The 6514-nt window shown below is 48.5% G+C and overlaps 1 long non-coding RNA gene across 1 annotated transcript; it reads left to right on the top strand.

Annotated features, from left to right (window-relative positions):
- The first annotated feature begins 371 nt into the window (after nt 1-371).
- Nucleotides 372-2525, top strand: LOC146883375 (uncharacterized). The gene is made up of 2 exons (XR_014985264.1): nt 372-1507; nt 1588-2525. It is a non-coding gene; the product is annotated as an uncharacterized LOC146883375 (long non-coding RNA).
- Nucleotides 2526-6514: the final 3989 nt, after the last annotated feature.

The following is a 6514-nucleotide window of genomic DNA, read 5'->3' as shown; positions in this document are numbered from 1 at the left end:
TTTCCACACCTAACAGCATTTCTTAGGTCGCAGCTAACCCATCCATGCGTCAACCATCAGGTATCTAAACTTTGATCATCAACGACTGCTATTTGAAATCTAGGTAACTGTTCCTCTTCCTCCTGGAAGTTACCAAGCTGGTTTATTAAAAAACTCCTCATTTTCTTACAAGAACGTTGCGCTACTATTGGCTTGCTCTTTTCTCGCGTTGCTTTGGCTTCTCTTTTTCTCTTCGATCATGAGTCATGTGTGCTCCATTTTCTTTCGTTCTTTTACTTGTGCCTTTTCTCTTGTCTTTGTTTATCTTGCCCTCGATACTTTTTTTCATTATATAGCTTTATCTACTTCCTCTTGTTCGTGATTGGCTTTGTATCATTTTTCACTTGATTGCTGGTTTCTGGTATTGATTCACCTATGGGTCTAAGGGTTTTTGAAGACCTTTTGAATGCAACGCGAGTTTAGTTGTGATATTGCTTGATTGCTTTGTCATTAAGGATTTTGGGGGAAATGTTTGAATATGGTTTTAATGTTCTTTAAAGAATCAGAGCATTTTATTGAGTGATTCATGGCATTGTTTTCCTTGGACTGATGTGAATGTGGTTTTGTGAACTAGTGTTTTGCAAAAGTTGAAGTGTTTCTTCCCTGGGTTTTCTTTTTCTTGTTTCAGATGTATTGACATTCCTGCGTTGACTGCTAAAACTTCTTGGCTAGTAAATCGACTAGGATTTTGCTATTTCTAATCTCTTCCTCTCAGCTGACCGACTAGTCCAATTGAGATGACCTCTTACGACCCTTAGTATCATTGGGCTCCCTTAAACCTGAAAAGGAAGACCATCAATCTGTGTACCGAGAAAAAGAATAAAAGTTTTTAGCGGTAGGCAAGCCTTGTGTAAAAATTATGAAAAAGACGTGGAAGTCGGGACGTGTGAGCTGGATGAGCCTATGTGTAGGGATGGTATTCTCCCTCCTCTGCAAACGTTCACCTTTATATATGCCACTCTATTTGAGCGACATGGTTTTGAATTCCCTTTAATGCGTTCGAGAAGGGATTAATGACTTTGTTAAACGTGGCCCTAACCCAACTTCACCCTAATAGTTAGGTCTTTATTCGTACCTTTCATATTCTGTGTGATGGTCTAGGAATCCAACCTACTCCCGCTATGTTTCTCTATTTTTTTGAACTAAAAAGTAGCTCGTCCCGACAGCTTTGGGCCTCCTTGAGTGGTGTTAGTGGTCGAGGTCTCTTTACCTTGTTCCAATCCTCTTACAAAGGCTTTTAAAGGTGCTTTCGTGAAAAATCCTAGCACCCACCCATAATCCGACCTTGCTAGAGGGTTGTCCTTTGTATTGGACAAGGCACCCAACCCCGTAGAGTGCTCGACTATAGAAGATTTAATTCCTACCGAGCAAAAAAGCTATCATGTTCTGGAAGATTTAGAGGTCATTTTTTACATTCGTAATATCTTAGAGCTCGAGTATCGCGAAGTGGACTTAAATTTGTTCATTGGTATACAACTAACTAACCTTATTTTCTTTTTACATACTACTTTTATGTGACGCATTGGCCATTTTATTTCCTAATGGCAGAAAGTCAGATGGCCCTATCCCAAAAGGTGCTTCGTCGGATCAAGCAGCAGGGTGTAAAGGTCGGGACGAGTTCTCGAGCTCGTAGCTTACCCTCGAAGGTGATCTTAGAGAGTGATCATGAGACCACACAAAGCGATCCAAGGTTAAAAAGAAGAAAAGTGGGACACAAAGGAGGTGATCATGTTGCCTCAGAATCCTCAGATTCTAATGACTGACCTTCTTCCACTGAAGTCATTAGGGTGGAAGATTATGCTGCTTTGAAGAGGAGTTTTTGGGATTAGGGATTTGCAGATTTGGTGCACGATCGAACTAACAATTACTCGACTGCAAATGATCTGGTTCTTTCGAACCGTAGCTTGGTTTCAGTGCATGAATGGCTCTTGCGTTGTTTGCACCAGGCATAGGCCCCCTCACTTTTCCTTATAAGTCGTTTAGAGTCGTTAGAGGAAAATGAGTTGAAAGCCATGGCAGACTTAGAGAAGGCTAACAAAGAAATTACTTAGCTCCGATCTTAGTTGACTGAGTTTGCTAAGTCTCAACAAGCTTTAAAAGACAAAGAGATAGAATTACCAGCTTTAAAAGTCAAAGTGGAGGAGCTAGCCCCTAAGGTTCAAACTTACGAGGTCCAGGTGAGCGATCTATCGACCCGATGTACCGCCTTGGAAGGCGAGAAGGAGGAGCTAACCGACCAACTTTGTTCTACCTTCAAGCAGGGATTTCAACTAGCTCTGGACCAGGTCAAGATCCTTTGCCCAACTGTTGACGTCTCTGAAGCAGACATTACTAAAAAAGTAGTGGATGGGTAGCTGATTGACATCATTGACTTATAGGATATGTTTGTGTTTTGCTTTATAACTTGTTTAATCCTTTGACAATAAATTCTGGAACATCTTTAAAATATTGTGGATGAGATATATAGTAAATGATGCTTTGTTTAATCGCATGCTTTCTCGATGAGAAAATACGCGCCTATCTTTAAGTCATGATGAAAAAAAGTCCAACCAAGACGATCAAATAAAAATCCAAATGAAAAAAAAACCCTCTACCAGTATTTCCTCGCTTGGATTGGTGAGTCACATGCTTATATCAAAAAACTTGTTGAGGAACTATTTTAACTTCTTCCTTTGCATTGCTTCCTCGGTCTTGATGTGTACTACTGCCCAACCTCTTACTTTTGCCAATATTGTCATGAGGGATTTGATCAATGACTTGTTGAAGAGGTTTGCACGCAGTCCCTTGACAAAAACCCCTATACCAGCATTTCCTCGCTTGGATTGGTGAGTCACATGCTTATATCACAAAACCTATTGAGGACATATTTCAGGGATTCCTCTGGCTGTTACTTTATATCAAACATGTATGTTGTTTGTAGTTGTTTAGGACGATTGATAACAAATCATTCTAAGAAGATCTACAAGAAAATTGCGAATGAGTTCACTAACGCACTGAGAATTTTACTGAACCATTTCAAAATCGTGCCCAACAACATCCCTATAAACATCTTGCAGCGAGTGGCATCACTTCCTCCAAAAATTAACATTTGCTCCCAAAAGGCTTTAAGGTGAGCCTTTGGATCGCCCTCTTTGTTAACATTTACCTCTTCCATGATTACCCTAGCCAAGGGGTGCCCCTCTTCTTGGTCTAGGTTTCTTCTCACAATAGTGTGGTCATAGAAATTATCATGATTTCTCATCCAAGTGTACAACTCAGCATTGCATTTTCGCAATTGTTCATGTTGGCGAAGTGACTTTTCTAGGTCTTGGCGCGATTTTGTGGATTCCTTTCGCAATTTTTTGCTTTCGACCTCGGCCTTGGCCCGACGCCTTCCATCCTCTACTTGCCACCATGCTCCCTAGAGGTGTCAATTTGGCCCAGCCCACCGGGCTTGACCCTGGCCCATGTGGACTAGGACAAAAAAATCCCACATTGAAAAAAGGCTCCATCAAAGAAGCCCACAGGGCCAAAAATCCTACAAAAGCCTTGTGAACCAGGGCTAACCCTTGGGCTTACATCTTCCACATGAAAAATATATTATTTTTTAAAATATATTACTATCTGTGGGACATGCCCAAGGAACCGAACAAGCACGACGACCCGAATAGGTCGAATGACTCGGACCTGCCTAACGACCTCGACAACAACGACGACTCGAATGGGGCCGATGATCCAGATAGGCCCAACGACACGAACGGGTTCGACGACCCGAACGGGCTTGACAACCAAGACAGGCCCGACGATCCGGACGGGCTCGACGATTGTGACGGCTCGACGATCAGGACAGGCCCTACAACATAGAAGGGCCCTATGACACAATCGGGTCCGTCCAAGTCATCGAGCTCGTGTGGGTAGTTGAGCACGTCCGTGTTGTCGGGCCTATCTGTTTTGTAAGGCCCATCCAGGTCGTCGGGTTTGTCCGTTTCGTCGAGTTTGTCCAGGTCATCGGGCCTGTCTAGGTCATCGGGTTGTTTGGGTCATCGGGCCCGTCTGAGTCGTTAGGCACGTCAAGATCGTCGGGCCCGTCTGTGTCGTAGGCCCCGTCCGGGTCGTATGGACCGTCCTTGTCGTTGCACCTGTTTGGGTCGTATAGCCGTTCGATCGTCGGTTCCGTACGGGTCATAGGACCCGTCCAGGTTGTGGAGCCCATCCGTCAGGCCTGTCCTTGTTGTCCGTCCTGTCTATTTTGCAAGGCCCATCCGGGTCGTTGGGCCCGTTTGGGTCAACGAGCATGTTCAGGTCGTTGGGCCTACTTGGATCATCGGGCCCGTCCTGGTCGTTAGGCCGGTCCAGGTCGTCGGGCCTGTTTGTGTCTTAGCGCTCGTCTAGTTCGTCGGGCCTGTCTTATCCTTGGGCCTGTCCGGTCTTCGGTTCCCTCTGGGTCATCGAGCCTATCTCAGTCGACGGGCATGTTCGTGTTGTCGGGCCCATCCGGGTTGTCATGACTGTCCTGGTTGTAGGGCCCGTTCGGGTCATCGGGCTCATCCGGGTCGTCGAGCAAATTTGGGTCGTTGGGCCTATCTAGACCATCCGGCCCGTCCGGATCGTTGAGTCCGTCCAAGTCGTCTGGCTCGTCTGTGTCGTAAGGTCGATTAGGGCCGTAGGGCCCGTCGTTGTTGTCGAGCCCGTCTGGGTCGTCTGGTCGTTGATTTCGTTTGGTCGTCGAACCCGTCCGGATCATCAAACCCGTCTTGGTTATCGGGCCTTTCCTTGTTGTCCGTCTTATCTGTTTTGTAGGGCCCCTACGGGTCGTCGGGTCCGTCCGTGTCGTAGGGCATGTCCGCGTCTACGAGCCAATTCAGGTGGTTGGGCCTATCTGAATCATCAGGCTCGTTCGTTGGGTCTGTCCAAATCGTCGGGCCCGTCTGGGTCGTCGGGACGTCCGGTCGTCAGTTCCGTTCGGGTCTTCGAGCTATTCCAGGTCGTCGGGCCCGTCCCTATTGTCCCTTCTCTTTTTTTTGGTAGGGCCCATCTGGGTCGTCAGGTCCGTCCTTGTCGTTGGGCCCATCTGGGTCATCGAGCTTGTTCGAGTCGTTTGGCCTAGCTAGATCATCGTGCTCGTTTGGGTCGTCAGGCCCATCCGGGTTGTTGAGCCTGTCCAAGTCGACGTGCCCATGTGTGTCTTAACGCTCGTTTAGTTCGTCGGGCCCGTCCATTTCGTTGGGCCCGTCCGGTCGTTGGTTCCTTCCTGATCGTCGAGCCCATATCATTCGTCGAGCCTGTCAATTTTGTCCGACCCATCCGGGTCATCATGACCGTCCTGGTTAAAGGGCTCATCTGGGTCGTCCGGTCGTCGGTTCCGTCTGGGTCATCCAGCACGTCTAAGTCGTCAAGCCTGTCCGAGTCGTCAAGCCCGTCTGAGTCGTCAAGCCCGTCCGAGTCATCGGGCCCGTCCTTATTGTTCGTCCTGTCTATTTTGTAAGGCGCATCCCAGTCACTAAGTACGTCTGTGTCGTCGGGTCCGTACAGGTCATCGGCCTCGTTCGGGTTGTTGGGCCTAGCTGGATCATTAGGCCCGTTTGGGTCGTCAGGCCGGTTTGGGTCGTCGGGCCTCTATAGGTCGTCGAGCCCGTTTGTGTCCTAGTGCTCGACCGGGTCGTCGGGCTTGTCCGTGGTTTTGGGCCTGTCCGATCATCGATTTCTTCCAGGTCGTAGAGCCCATCTCGGTCGTCGGGCATGTCCGTGTTGTCAAGCCCGTCCGCGTCGTCAGGACCATCCTAGTTGTAGGGCTTGTTCGATCGTAAGGCCCGTTTGGGTCATTCGGTCGTTCGGTTGTCGATTCCGTCTAGGTCATCGGCCTCGTCCGGGTTTTCGAGCTAGTCCGGGTCGTCGGGCCCATCCTTGTTGTCTGTCTTTTATTTTTTGTAGGGCCCATTCGAGTTGTTTAGCCTACCCAGATCATCGAGCACGTCCGGCTTATCAAGCCCGTTCGGGACGTCGGGCTTGTCCAAGTCGTCCTGCCCGTCTTAGTCGTAGCTCTCGTTCGGTTCGTCGAGCTCGTCCGTGTCGTTGGGCCCATCCGGTCGTTGATTCCTTCCTGGTTGTCGAGCCTGTCTGTTTTTTCGGGCCCATTCGGGTCGTCATAACCGTCCTGGTTGAAGCGTTCGTTTGAGTCGTCGGGCCTATTCAGGTCGTTGGGCCTATCGAGCTTGTCTGGATCGTTGGACCCGTCCAGATCGTCGAGCTCGTATGTGTCGTAAGACCCGTCTGGATCGTAAGGCCCGTCCTTGTCGTTGAGCTCGTTTGAGTCGTTGGGCCGTCCACTCTTTGGTTCCGTCCAGGTCATCGAGACTGTCCCTATTGTCCCTACTATTTGTTTTGTAGGGCCCATTTGGGTCGTGAGGTCCGTCCATGTCGTCTAACACGTCTCGGTCGTTGGGCCCGTCCGGCTTATCGGGTCTGTCTGTTTTGTAGGGTCCATATGGGTCGTCAG

The sequence above is a fragment of the Vigna unguiculata genome, chromosome 10 (assembly GCF_037176805.1).
Source record: "Vigna unguiculata cultivar grain cowpea cultivar isolate G323 ecotype 2 chromosome 10, ASM3717680v1, whole genome shotgun sequence".
Taxonomy (NCBI): domain Eukaryota; kingdom Viridiplantae; phylum Streptophyta; class Magnoliopsida; order Fabales; family Fabaceae; genus Vigna; species Vigna unguiculata.
This window is presented reverse-complemented; position numbering and strand designations above follow the sequence as displayed.